Genomic DNA, 15,534 nt, shown 5'->3' on the forward strand with positions numbered 1-15,534 from the left:
ACAAAGCTTCTAGCAGTGCTGCACATGTTGGCCTCAGGTACCTTCCAGCCAACCACTGCCAGAGTTGGGGGAGACTCCCAGTCATCCTTTTCAAGGGTCCTCCCAAATGTCTTGGATGCCATCTTCAGCTGAATCCACAGCACCTACGCTTCCTCAACACTGCTCAAGAACAGCCTGACAACAAACAAGACTTCTATTCCATTTCTGGATTTCCCCATGTGTTGAGGGCAATTGGCTGCACCCATGTTTTACTTGTGCCTCCTGCGGACACTGCACACATTTACCGGAACAGGAAGCACACTCACTCCATGAACGTGCAGGCAATCGTGGACCACCGTGGCTTGTTCACAATGTTGTAGTCAAGTTTCCAGGGAGTGTGCATCACTCCTACATCTTCTGGCAGTCCATCATCAACCAGTTGTTTGAGAATGGCACATATGGAAATGGTCTGCTTGTTGGAAATTAAAAACTGAACACACCACACACAAGTCCACGATCATGTAGCACACAAAAGTGAGAATGCACATGTAGCAAAAGTCCAACAATATGCCTTGAAATTTGTCCACCCACCATACACAAGAACCTAAGGGACTGTGCTCCTTGGGGCTAGCCTTGTAGACAAATTTCCATCCAAAGCCCTGCCCCTCCATCACACAGATGCAATTGCTGGGAGAGGTTGGAACCAAGTAGGTGTGATGGTGAGTCAGGACCTATGAGGAAAGTGTGACAACAAGCCCAAGTATGGTGGTGGTGTCCTGCATAGTCATGAGCTTGCGTTGAAAACACTGTCCCATGCTGGCACACAAGGGCACGTCTGCATCCCAGTCTGATGTAAATTAGTGTGTTGGTGACTGTATTATTGGATTTTGGGGGGTTCTATTTGAAGCTCTTACAGAGGATGCGGAGGGTGTTGAAGTAGCTGGATATGAAAGCGGTGACCTGTTGGTACATGGAGAGGGCGGATTTGAGTACGATACTCGGGTCTCTGGTGTGGTCCATGTATGTTGTGGGACTGCCGAGGGTGGTGTACCACCAGGCACTGTCACATGCCGCTGGGATGTTTCCAAGGATAAAGGTAACAAAAAAGGAGTATCACCATAGGAATATAGAAAAGATTCTGAATGGGATGTGTTAAGAACAAAAAGAATATTATCTTTTTGTTAAGAAACCCCTCACTCACCAACCTGGTTGGTGACATGCTTCATTGGGGTCCATCCTGATGACCGAGTGCCATCAGGGTGTGCTGCGACACCTGAACTACAGTGGAGCTGGGTTTTTTCAGTGATTAGTGCAAAAAAGGTGGTGTTAAAAATTTTCCTGGTATAACTTTTTGAAAAAACTTTATTCGCAAGCACCCAGACAATATTAAAAACAGTGGGAAGATACTGGTGGGTAATTATGGTCGTGAGTATCTATGTGAATGGTCTACATGTTTCAACCTTTACGAGGTAAATCCCAGGTTTTCATCAGGACCAAAAGGAGGAAAATGGATGGTCTACACACACTAACGTGCATCCAATCCTACATTCCTAGGGCCTCCTTGCAAAAATCGGCAGAAGGCGATAGCTCAAGCCTAAAATTAGGCGAGGGAAAAAAGAAAAAAGAGACTCCTATTGCGGGTCTCCCAGGCTTCGAGGGGGCAGAGGGAAGGCTATCTCAGTGGGTAAACATGTTAGTTCCGCTGAGTGAGTAAGGCAGATTACCTACGCGCTTCTCAAAAGTCCCCGGGGACTTTTGAGAGGCACGTAGGTAATCTGCCTTACTCACTAGGATTGGATGCACGTTAGTGTGTGTAGACCGTCCATTTCCCTCCTTTTGGTACTGATGAAAACCTGGGATGCTTGCGAATAAAGTTTTTTCAAAAAGTTATACCAGGACAATTTTTAACACCACCTTTTTTGCACTATTAACTGAAAAAACCAGCTCCACTGTAGTTCAGGTGTCGCAGCACACCCTGATGGCACTCGGTCATCAGGGTGGACCCCAATGATGAAGCATGTCACCAACCAGGTTGGTGAGTGAGGGGTTTCTTAAAAAAAAGATAATATTATTTTTGCTCCCAACACATCCCATTCAGAAACATTCTTAGATTGCTATGGTGATAGTCCTTTTTTGTTACCTTTATAGTGTAGTCCAGGTGACTGGGAGTACGTTCCTTTCACACATGTGAAAAATCCCTCACTCTCTCCCTTTGTTTGTACATGTTTCCAAGGATGACAGCTCATATTTTCTCTGCGTTGAGTCTCATGCAGATATTGCTCATCCAGTCTGCAACTACCTGCGTTCCTTCCTGTAAGTTAAATCTGGTGGTGGTGGGCTCCTTGGCGAACGAGAAGATGAGCTGGGTGTCCTTGGCGTACGATACTATGCTGAGTTTGTGCTGTTGGACGATGGCTCGAGGGGGGCCATGTGGATGTTGAAGAGTGTTGGGCTGAGCAATGATCCCTGGGGCACTCCGCATGTGAGTATTTGTGGGTTCAGAAAGGAAGTGTGGCAGTCTCGCCCCTTAGCTTCTGCTGGTGATGAATGATCGGATACAGTCAAGGGTGATTCCTTGTATGCCTGCATCATGTAGTTTGCTTGCTAGTGTGTGAAGGGAGACAGTGTGGAAAGCTGCTGTCAAGTCAAGTAGAATCAGCACTGCATTGTGGCCTTGGCCGAGGAGGGTGTGGATGTTGTCTGTGGAAGAGAGTAGGGCAGTCTCAGTGCTGTGGTTGCTTAGAAATCCAGACAGAGATGTGTCCAGGATGGCGTTGCCCTTGACTTATCTGGTAGTCTTGGTGAATGCATGGATGACGTTGAATAGGTCTTTGGAGTTGGTGGCGTATGCAACTATTATGTTGAGGCAGAAGCTCCTATCAGTGCTACCGATGTATTGGTGATATTTGGACATGGTGTTCTTATATGTCTAGGAGTTAACGTGTGCCTTGCAGTTTCTCCTGCTTTTCTTCATGGTTCTGCAGGTGTGTCTGGAATATTTGAGTTTGGTGGTGAAATATGCAGTTTGCTGCTGTGCTGTCTGTTGGAGTTGTGTGGTGGGGTGAGTTTGTTTGCTCATTTGGAGATCCATGTGTAGGATTCCAAGGAAGTGTCTGCTGCAGTGTTGGGGGAGTTGCAGTTGCATCTGCTCATTAGTGACTCAGCTCCAGTACCTTTGCATGGCAAAATGTGCGGGTGTGTCCGGCTTGGTTATGTTGCCAAGGAAGTGTATGCAGTGATGGTTGATCCAAGGGTGCTGTGTGGTGTGGCTGAAGGGTATCCTGTTTCCTCCTTCAAAGAAGAGGTCGAGGGTGTCTCCTGCCTTGTGGGTCAGTGTGGGTAAGAGCTGTGTCATTCATATGTTGGAAAGCTCTTCATCCAGAGGGTAGTGTAGTTGTTGTCTTTGGGGTTGTTGAGGTGGAAGTCCAGGTTTACGATGAGTAGGTAGTCCATGGATGTGATGGCGTTGGGTGCAAAGAGGTCGTTGATGGTGTTGGCAAAGCAGTCCATTTGGCCGGGGGGTCTGAGGGCAAGTGTGCCGCAGAGTGTGGATTAGGGGCTGGGCTGGACCTGGACCTGGAAGTGCATGTCTTCAGTGGCGGCAAATCTTTTGCTGGATGTGGAGAGGCAGAGGGACTTTTTAATGCATGATGGCGAGGACTACTGCAGGGTGTTGGGAGCAGACCTCCCTCAGGATCTTTTCTCCGTCTGGGATTGTGAGAGCGATGTCAGGGGCAGAGGAGTTAATGGTCCAGCTGTCCAAAAAAAAGGCAATGTTGGGTGATAGTGTGTCCCGGAGGTACCAGATGTCCACGGTGTGTCTGTGCAGGGAGATCATATTGATGAGGATGCATTTTAGTGCGTTGGCAGTGTTGGCGGACATGGCGGTGGTGAAGGTCATGCGGCAGTGGAGGCAGTCATGCGGCAGTGGAGGCAAGATAACGGGCTGTGGGTGGTGTTCATTGTGGCCTGTTGTTAGTTGTACTTCCTTCTGGGGTTGAGCGCAACTATGGCGTATGAACCATAGAGGTAGACGTAATGAGATCCAGGGTCCCTGGCGACGGTTGTGTCTTGGTCACAACGGACGCAGACGTGCTTGCTTTTTTTGTACATTCATTGCACCAGTGGTGCTAATGTGCAGCCGCCGCCATTACATAGGGTGGGGGGGATGGACGATCAGCTGGGAGGCAATGTAATTTCAATTGATCTTGGACAATTGTCTGAAGCTACACATGGCAAAGCTAATTTACCTATGTAGCAGAAATCAGACACACAAAAATAGGAACACTGCAAACACAGCATGCACATATACTAATGGACACATCTCTCCATTTCATTTTACAGGTGATCAAGGATATGCACTATCTCCATGGCTGATGACAGCCCTCACAGCCACAAACACCCAGGCACAGAGACATTACAATATTGCACTTGGACGCACCAGGTCAATTGTGGAGAAAACATTTGGTGTCCTCAAGTCACGGTTCAGGTGCCTCAACATCCCAGGTGGCAGACTGCTGTACAGCCCTGAAATAGTTTGCAAGATCATCGTGGCATGTTGTGTACTACACAACATATGTGTCTGCACCAATGCACCATGGATAGAAGTTCCGGATCAACCGGACAATCCTGAGGATGACAAAGAAGAAGAGGCTGATGCTGCACACCCCGCAGCCATGGCTGCAGGAACAGCATGAAGGGACAGAATCATCTGCAATTTTTTCACATGACCACGTAAAAATATGACAGCCCTTTCTTTGTTTAGACTGTGCAAAATGCACATGAGCATAGTTCTTTAAATAAAACATTACAACATAAAAACCTTGTGTGCATGTTCATACTCTCCATGAGTATGTACATCTGACAAGCGAAAATTTAACAATGTGCGGTTATTATTGTTGAATTGTTTGTTTGTCGGTGGGTATATGTTTTTGGGGTCAGTTAATCATTTTATGGTGTTGTTTGGGGTCAGAGATGAAATTTAGGGTGCGTTTTGTGGTCAGAGATGAATTTTAGGGTGTGGTTTGTGGTCAGAGATGAAATTAAGGGTGTGTTTTGGAGTTAGAGATTACATTTAGGGTGTGTTTTGGGATCAAAGCAATTTCAGCAAATACAGTTCATCTGAGGTAAAACATGCAGCTAGAATCTAGATTTTTGCCGCACTAATGCTAGCACGACAATTTTGTCATAACTGCATTAGGAAAATATAGCTAAATATATGTGGAAACCTGAAATATTGCTGCAAAATCCATTTTGCATGCAGAAAACAATTGCAAACTCACAGGAAGAGATATCAGCATGCATCCTGTTGTCTGGAGGAGTACTGTGCACTTTTACCTTTGAGAACACTTCTTGTGATTGTGGAGAGTGTTGGAGGATTTTGGTGTTGTGTGCTGCTGAATTTGATTTTGAGAGTGTGGTTGTGTCCTGTGAACTGTCTCTGTTGACCCAGTCCCTGGTGTCCCTGCGAAGTCTTGTGTGGTTGTCCTTACGTGTTTTTTGTGTCTAGTACTATATTTTGTCGGGTGTTTGTCCAAGGGGTATTTTAAATTATGAATCTTTTTTTGGGTTTATATCGGGGTTTTAATTTTTTAGGAGTGGGTTTAGGTGTGTGCTGGGAGATGGTGGGTGTGGGTAGGGAGGGCAGGATGTCAGAGGGGGCATTGGGGAAGCACTACCTACCATTTAATCTCAAAAGTGGGGGTCAGATCCTGCAGGGCTATACAGTGGTACGTGTGAGGAAGTGAGGTGGGAAAATGTGAGGAGCCAGATGCTGTGGGTATTCGGTGTGGACAGGACTGTCCGACAGTGGAAACATTGATGGCAGGATTGCGTTGGCCATGAGGGTGACATGTTGAACCACCTTGGAGTCCTCATTGGCCATCAAGGTGGTAAGTACAACCTCAAAATAGTTGAATGAACACTTTTATTACTAATAAAAAGTGCTGTCTGTAATACAATGGGCTATATGTACAGGTATTTTGCAGAGTGAGGCGTTCTACATCATGCCTTCAGGCCAAACTTTCCCACTGCAGAGACTCAACGCTGCACAATGTTTACAAGCATATGGTGCAGGCTTGCATTTCCACCCATGTTGGTGCAAAAAAGTTGCAGTGTTGTGCTAACCAAGACACCCTTGCACCATAGTGCAACGGTGTCTGCGTTCCGGGAAAAGATTGTTCATGTACATTAAGTGTGACCTTACATGACATAAACAATCCAATGCATTATGATCATTCCATAAGTGTTGCACAAGGCAGCACACATGTAAAGATAATAAAAAATGAGGATTAATGTTTTTTCGGAGTTTTGGTGAGATGGGAACAGCTATTCACTAACATCCCATGTTGGTGCAGACTACTATATAAGCTGCCCTTGTATCTCTGGCTAGAGTACCATTGCATGAGATATTAAAGTTAAAATATTTAGCATTTGACTTCTCAAGAGTGACATACACCATTAATAGTTCGACACACCCTTGTGCAATCTCCATAGATGTTATTGTTTATGTTTATGGGATTTGTAGAGCGCGTGACTACCCTTAGGCATCTCAGCACTACATGAATCAGATAGAGGGGGTGAGCACTTAGTCTTGGGGAAAGAGCCAGGTCTTAAGTTTTTTCCTGAATTGTGCTCGTTTTGGGTGAATCGGATGTCTGGATCTAGACTGTTCCAGAGCGTAGGTATCAGATGGGTGAACGACCTTCCACCCCATCTGGCTCTTTTTATTGTGGTATCTTTCATGAGAAATTTTGAGCTCGACCTGAGCTGTCGGTGGGGTGTGTAGTGGGCGACCAGGTTTCGAATGAGTGCCGGACCCCTTCCGTGCATGGCACGGTGAGCCAGGTTGAGGGACTTAAATTTAATTCTGGCTTGGACCGGGAGCCAATGCAATTCCTTCAGTTTTGATTTAACTGATTGGCGTCTAGGTATGTTCAGTACCAGTTGTGCTGCTGCGTTCTGAACAGTTTGTAGACAGTTTGTTACATATTTGGGAGAGTCAAGGAAGAGGGAGTTTCCGTAGTCCAGCCTCGATATCACCAGGGCCTGGATTACCGTTCTCCTCTCATCTTCCGGAAGTAGGGGTATGATTTTTCTAATCAGGCATAGTATCCCGAAGCAGGTACCGGATAGTTTTTTGGCCTGTGTCTCCATTGTAAAATTTTGGTCCAGCCACATACCACGATTGTTTAAGGCTGGTTTGGGAGAAGGGGGTGGTCCCCAGCTAGTTGGCCACAGAACTTCTGAGCGAGGGTTGAAATTGTTTTCCAGGATCATCAGTTCCGTCTTATCGCCATTCAACTTAAGTCTACAGTCCGCCATCCAGGATCCAATTTTTTCAAGGCAGGGAACAAGCTCCGATGATCTGAGTTAAGGGTGTCTGAAATTGAGAAGACTAGTTGTGTGTCATCCACGTATGACACGATAGAGATGCCGAATTCCTGGATGATATGGACTAGGGGACTGAGGTAAATGTTAAAAAGGGTTGGACTCAGGGAAGATCCCTGAGGCACTCCCCAAAGGGCTGGAAAGGGGTCTGACTTGAACCCGGCCTCCACGCATTGGAAGGTCCTGTCACTCAGAAATGAGGCAACCCATTCCTTCGCTGTTCTGCCAGTTCCAACCCTTTCCAACCTCTGGACCAGCACTGTGTGTTCTACGGTATCGAATGCCGCACTCAGATCTAGGAGCACCACTGCTGCAGTTTTTCCTTGGTCGAGGATGGCTTTGAGGTTTTCAGTGACCACTAACAGTGATGACTCAGTGCTGTGCTTGGGTCTAAACCCCATCTGTGTCTGATGAATGACGTTGTTGTTTTTTTCGAGAAAGGCGGTGATTGTGGTGTTCACATGTTTTTCTGCCATCTTACCTACTATGGGCAAGAAAGATATTGGGCGATAGTTTGATGACTCGGCTGGGTCCAGGTGTGTCTTTTTCAGCAAAGGTTTGATGATGGCGTATTTCCATTCCTTGGGTACCCTGCCTTTTTCAAGCAAAAGATTGAGGATATTCCCTAGTTGAGTGAGGACGGGTTCCCCTCCTTGGGCAAGAATGTGTGAAGGGGCTGGGTCCAAAGGGGATCCTGATTTGATTTTCTTTAGTAAGGTGGAAATATGGTCTGAGTTTGTGGAGGTGATGGTCCTGAGGACTGGTATGGCCAAAGGTGCTTCGATTTGGGACTCAATTTGCGGGGTGGGGGTATTTCCTAAAATCCTTGTGGGTTTGGGTTGGAGAGAGTTATAAATATTTTCAACTTTTCTTTTAAAGAAGGTGGCCAGGCCATTACACCTGTCTTTGGACTGTTGGGGGCTGTTTGGCCCTTAGTGTGTGGTGGTAAGTGATTTTAAAATTTTAAAGAGTTCCCTGGACGAATTGGAGGATTTGGCGTTTTTTTCTTCATAGAAAGCAGCCTGCGCTTTCCTAACGCTTTTCTGATTGAGATGTGTGGCAGCTCTGTAGATTTTGTTTTAGTTCAGGATCATAAGACTTCCTCCACTCTCGTTCCAGCCTTTTGCATTTCTTTTTCTGCTCAACTAGCATGGGAGAGAACCAGGAGGATCTAGTGGTGTTTTTATTAAATAAGGGACCTGGTTTCCTAAAGTTCCTATTAATAGAACTGTTTATCCATTTTAGCCAGTTACTATGAGCTTCATTCAGATCATTAGTGTCTGGGGGCATGGAGGATTCCAGATCCCGGATCCAGACCTCTGGCACTATCTTAGGCCATTTTCGGCCCATTACTGTGAGACCTTTCTTTTGTCCTGCTATGGGTATCTGGAGTTGCATGATCCGTATTGGGTCTAATACCTTCAGTCTCTGATTATTTGAGAAAATAGGGTCTAGGAGGTGACCTTTCTCATGCGTGGCACAGGGCGCCAGTTGTGATAGCTGTAAGGCTTCCATATCAGCTAGGCACCTTTTAGCGGAGGGGTCGTTGAGATTCTCCAGGTGGATGTCTAAAACGACCGGTCACAGATTTGTCGATGTTGAGGGGAGATAGTGTACATCTTAACTGGGCCTTGTAGATAATCGCTAGCCCTCCTCCCATTGCTCCAACTCTGTCAAGGCGGGTGATTTTTTAGCCATGGGGTAAGGCCTCTACAATTTCTGGGGCTGAGCTTTCTTTGAGCCAACTTTCAGTGAGAAATAGGACCTCCAGTTGCTCTTCCTCGATTAAAAGTCTGCTTTCGAGCGCATGTTTGGGTAGGGATCTACTATTAATTAATCCCATTTTCGCTGTTTTCCATTGAGTCATCTCAGCTTCCTTTCCCTGCCTGTTGTGGTCTCTATTAATTCCCTTGAACCCACATATCGGACAGTACAATGGTTGCTCTACACTCATCGAGTGATGACATTTGCTGGTGGACTGTTACCTTTAGTTCCAAAAGTTCTGAGCTAGTAAAAGTGAGTGGTTTCCCCGGGGTGGTGGTCGTTAGGGCAGGGTTTCTGGCCTTGGATGCGCGTGGATGGGCGCAGATGGGTGCAGACGGGCTTGCAGATTAGAACGCCGCTTCCAAAGATGGCCACTCCTTCGTGGCCACCCGGTAGTCGGTGAGTGATCCTCCCTCCCCAACAAGCAGCTGTAAAAGCTGTGGTGGACCGGGGAGTCACGGTCCAGTTACAAGCCGCAAATGTATTTAAAAGAATGCTAAAAAACAGTTAGCAAGGTTCTTTTAAAAATATAGCAGAGTGCGCGATCGTGCTGAGCAAGTGCGATTGAGCAAGTGCGCTAGCAGCAGAGCTAATATCAGGTGGCAGCTAAAGAATTAGCAGCGTGGCGCTTCACTGGCCAGCATACAAGGTAAGTGTCTGCCTCTACCTGGTTTCGAGCATGGAGGACATGGTTATGTTTTGCCAAACAGGGCCTCTGGAATGTGTCACACAAGTCTGCTGTGCAAAATGTGTGAATGTGCAAGCATGATTGTCTTGCTTTCCCTCACTTTGGCATTATCATGTCTTTTTGGAATAACAGGAAGCCCGCCAACTCGAGTTTGCTGCTGTCACCGTGACCTGGAGACCAGCAGGGGCCAGGATTCTCAGACCCACAATCCCTCACGCAACGTCACTCTCAGCGCCTGGAGGCACCGTACTTAACTGCAAGCAGGCTCCCGCAGCGCCGGACTCCCGCCAACTCGAGTTTGCTGCTCCCTCCGAGACCAGGAGACCAGCAGGGGCCAGGACTCTCAGCCCCACAATCCCTCGTGCAACGTCAAAATCAGTGCCTGGAGGTGCCATACTTAACTGCAAGCGGGCTCCCGCAGCGTGCGATGTGCCCGGGCAGCGCCTGGGTGAAGCCCGGGCCAAGGGCAGGCCTGTCCCTTCCCCTCACTGCCAGGAAGAGACAGGGCAGGGCTACCCCCCTTGATTTCGCAGCGGACAAATCAAGCAAGGTACTGTTTTTATCCTCCCCTACTCTGGTTCCCTTTATATGACTTTGACAATAGACATGTGAGCAAAATCCCACCCTTGCCAGCTAACCCCAATGATGTCTCCGTTCCCTTCCAGGAGTGTCTTGTGGTGATTTCGCATTTTCAAATTGTCTTATTTTCCTTTTATTTTATATATATTTTTTCTACACTGTATTCCTTTTGACTATTTTCTTTCTTTTAAAATGTATTGCCCTACAAATTGTGCATTTAGCACTCTTCTTTTGACGGGGAATACTGTATTAAATATTGTTTGACCAGGCAGCTTTAGTGTATATTAACCAACCATATTCCTGGTGACACTTGGGTATACTTGGACATTTAAATATGGGGAAGCGGAAATCCATGGAAGGCATAGGGGGGAGTGGGGTTGGCAAATCTATCAAAGGGAAGAGGGCCAGGAAATCCCTTAAACATCCAGGCAGCCACTGCGTGCTCGACAGGATAGATACTTTAATAATTGAGTGCAAGGAAATTCTGGAGGGTAACCAACTAGCACCCCAGATCCCTGGCAACTTAGATGATAGACCTTCTCCAAGCTCGACACCAGCCTAAACCCCAGTCATTCCAATGATGTTGCAAAAGTTACCACCAAAAAAACTATCCACTATTTCAAATAAGTCTGACCTCTCTACCAAGAATATGCCTCCAGCTCCTGACATTCACCCTGCTAAACCTAACGCTAATGTATCCCACGATGAGCATGAATCTTAGCTCACTATCTCATGGTCCAACAGATTCTCTCCCCTTTCGACAATTGTAGAGGAATGTAATGAGAATTCTTCACAGCCTATGCTTTATGGCTTGGCTGAGCCCGTCGGGGTGGGTAGCGTTGCAATTCAGAATAAACCGTTAGATGCTATCCTTGCTATAAACACATTAAGATCAGAAATTGATGGATTAAAAAGAATGATAGAGAACCTTACAACTCTAGTTAGAACCATAGCGAAGAAGGCCACGCCGCAAGGCAAATACTACGCCTGTGCAATGTTTACCCCTGCAGACCGGGTAATCATAGCTATAAACATTTAGTTGTATCAAGCTCCTGTTAAAAAAACTCCTCCAATGACACTAATGCTCTTCAAATAAGTACCCCCGCTTTATCATTGCAGAGGAATTCTTCTAATGAGCATTCGAATTACAACAGGAATAGGCCCGAAAATTCTAAACAGGACAGGCTTAAGAGGATGGCCACTTCTCAGGCTTCACAGGCCCTTGTAACAAAACAAACTTCTGAGCCATGTCAGGCCAACCCCATAGTCCCCTTCTAGCATTTCGCTCTCGAGCACTCCCGACTTCTGCAATTGCCACAGCCACTAGTAACGGAACACAACCCCAAAAAATATTTATGACTAATGTTACGAGACTTAATACTAACAGTAAGGACACCTTTAAGAGTGAAGAATCTCGAATTAACAAAGTAAATCATTGGATTCGCCACACTAGGGGATGCCATTCGGTGATTAGAAATGACATACTCAGAGCTCGGCGATGCTCTGCATCGTTTTCCAAAGTTGATGATATTAAAATCACCCTAAAGGACCCAGAGATTGCAGAGAAACTTCTAGCTTTGGAGTACCGCACCTGCCCCCCGAATGGCTCTTCTATACAGTTTAGACACCAGCCCTCATACAAGTTAGGCAATATACATTCCACAACAGCAATAGTTCACCTTGCAGGCACATCTCCATTTGGAGACCAATGATTGACTGTCAAAATATCCTCCTCTGACTGTCCTTACCAGCCCTAGTCGCCATACACAAGCTTCTTGCTGCTTAGCTGGCCAAAATGAGGCAATTATACACCTAGACGAGGATTTAGGCACCAACCCACTTTCTCCCACAGATTCACCACCACTATAACTTATGGTGGGAAATAATGCTATCTTGCCACAAAGGGCTTTACTCACCACCAGTCAGCAATTAAAAATTGTATCTTGGAACGTGGCAGGATTGAAAAGTAAACTCCCTCTCCTCCATTGGAATGACCTTGTTGGGAATTTCGACATATGTATCTTCCAGGAGACGTGGAGCTTGGAACCCTTATATAAACATGGCTACACTTGGCACTTTATCCTGGCAACGTCTATTGGGAAAGGGTGTCCTTCAAGCGGCCTGACTGTCTGGACAAGCATAGCTCTTGACTGCTGAATCACCTCCAACACAAGTCTAAACCCAAACATTTTGTGACTAGGTATCAGGGGACCCATGGGTGGTAGCCAAATTGAGCTTTTTAATATATACGCACAAGGGACTAAGAGTGGTATGCCATCTAGTACGATCTCTGCATTAGATGAATGCTTGGACAAATGCCCACCTCACGCAAGAATCATAGTTGCAGGTGATTTCAACTGCACCTACGAACCCCTGATTGTGGAGGAACTGTTGGAGATTGAACCCCAAGATGCTAGTTGGGCTATACCCCAACTAGATCTTCAACCAGTTAAAAGATGGACCCAACAGGTTCTCCAAATGAACTCCATCACCATGGAGTATGGCCTAAGAGCCACCAATGGCAGGTCACAATCTGATAAGGGAGGGACCAATACCTTTAATAGAACTAACGGCCTATCACGGATCGAATATATCCTTTTAGATATTAGACTATGGGACCATCTCATCGATATGAGAGTGAGCTCAACAACAGACAGTGATCATAACCCCTTGTGCCTAGCCCTGAAACCCCTTTGGGTTGTAAACGTCTCGGAGAGAGTGAACATACAGCCCCTGGCAGTCACCAAAAATGTAGTTCCATCAAATTGTAAAAAGTCTTTGAAATGGGAAAAGGTAGCATTTAGTGAGAGGAAAATTGCCGGCATTAAACAAGAACAAGCTACCGGCATGGCCAAGCTTAAACTGCGGCAGTTAGTACTACAGGATTTCTAGAAGTACCTGGGATCCAGTAATATACAATCACTAAAATGAATGCATACTTCTTGACCACCCCAAAAAAGGCGAAAGCAAGTGACCTTGCCAAGGACCCTTAATCCTGGTTTAACAGGGATTGTAGGGAAAACAGGACGGCCTTAAATAAGGCGATCAAGGGGAAGAACAAAACACAAATAAAAGCTGCTAGAACTTCATACAAAGCAGCCCAATGTAAGGCTAAGATAGCATGGGATGTTTTTCGCTGGGACAGTTGAATGCTACATGCTTATCTAAGGATAATAATCTTTTTGGGAAACTGGTTACCTGGGGCAGTAGATTAGGCCCGCGCCCTCCCCCAAACCACATCACCAGCCAAGCATGGTTCAAACATTTTGAGGGGCTTTATTGTATTGCAGGAGATAGCCAAGAGGGAGAACCAATAGGGTAATTTGGGCATCCATTAGAGGAGGAACTCTTCACGTCTAATGAAGTTGAAACAGCTATAAGTAAAATAGTTTCTGCAAAGGCTGCAGGTCAGGATGGCCTACCAGGCGATCTATTTCTGGCTGATCGTGTTCAATGGACACGCTATATCTTAATACTATCTAACGCCATAGCTAAAGGTGAACCTGCCCCAGTGACTTGGAAGTCCGCTGAAATAGTTCCAATATACAAAAAGAGAGACAGGGATGATCCCGCTAACTATCAACCAATAAGCTTGATCAATGTCATTCAGAAGGTATTTGGTCGTATGCTACTGCAAAGGATCCAGGCATGGTCTGAAGAAGGGGTCATTTTTTCCCAGTTTCAAGCGGGTTTTAGAACAAAGACCGGTACAAGGTATCAAGTATTCAGATTTCTTCTGATCTACTGGGAGATCGTGGTACTAGGCAAAGGCAGTCTTGAAGTAGCATTCATTGATCTGAAGACTGCCTTTGACCTGGTCCCTAGATCCAGGCTGTGGGACACACTCGGTGAAATGGGTATGCCCCCCTTTGTCCTCAACTTATTGATTCGATTGCATGAGGGGACCTATGCCCAGGTCAGGTAGGGAGACCAGGGGTCAACTCACCAAGCGCATCCCTGTCAAGCGAGGTGTAAGGCAGGGCTGCGTCTTGGCCCCCACCGTGTACTCCCTATATGTGAACAGGGTGGTGGACTTTCTTTTAGAGGAGCCAGCAGACTCACCGACCCTGGGGGGGAAAAAGATACCAACCTTGTTGTTCGCGGACGACACATTGTTGATATCTAAGACCCCGGCAGGGCTACAGCGCCTAGTTGACAGATTCCATCACTTCTGCAAAACCCGGGGATTCATTATAAATGCTAGTAAAACCAAATGTATGGTCTTTAATCCTCATAGGGCATGCAGGAAGGGCCCACTTCTAGGAGGGAGCCCTCTCAAAAAGGTTGATACCCTTGCCTACCTAGATGTAAGATTCTCTGATAAAATGTCTTGGAGGCCGCACCTGGGTAAGTTGTTGATGGCCCATAAGCGTACGTTAGGTGCAGTGGTTACAGAACATCGCCTTTCCCACACAAGACCTGTAGCCCCAGCCCTCCAGATATACAACGCAAAGGTGGTCAGTGCTGCCCTATATGGTGCCGAAGCTTGGGGATACGATAAATTGGATGAGTCTCCATAGAAGAACATAAATTCCTAAGAGATCTAGTGTCAGCACCAAAATACATCCCCCTTACAGCGCTATTTCTGGATATGGGTAGGTGGTCAATAAGCGACATAGCAAGGTTGCGCCCCTTACTATTTTGGGCCCACATTCGGAGAACACCTGAGCTCTCAACATACGCAGAGGCACTCACTGAGGTTACTAGGCTTGATACCGTGGGGGAAATAGGCTGGATACGCGATATCAAAAAGATACTTTCGGAAATTGAGCTCAGTGGTTGCTGGGTCAGTCAGGAACCCCCAAGGAGAGAGGTACTTATACGCCTCTACTGGGAATGGGTGGACCATCGTGTTATTAGAAGAACTAATATGGGTAAATTGACAACAGGGTTTTACTTACATAAGCAAAGTAGATACTTTGAACCCTACCTGGATTTAATTAAAGTGCCTAGAGATAGAATACTCTATATGCACTTCAGGTACGGCTTTCTCCCAGTAGTGGAGGTGACGGCAGAGTGGTCCACCAGTAATGGAAAAGATTGCCCTAGTTGTGTGGCCCCTGTGGAAAGCATTGTACATATCCTGGTTGCCTATCCGGCGTACAAATTATCGCGGGAAAAATGGTTGAGCCGTG

The sequence above is a fragment of the Lissotriton vulgaris genome, chromosome 12 (genome assembly GCF_964263255.1).
Source record: "Lissotriton vulgaris chromosome 12, aLisVul1.2, whole genome shotgun sequence".
Taxonomy (NCBI): domain Eukaryota; kingdom Metazoa; phylum Chordata; class Amphibia; order Caudata; family Salamandridae; genus Lissotriton; species Lissotriton vulgaris.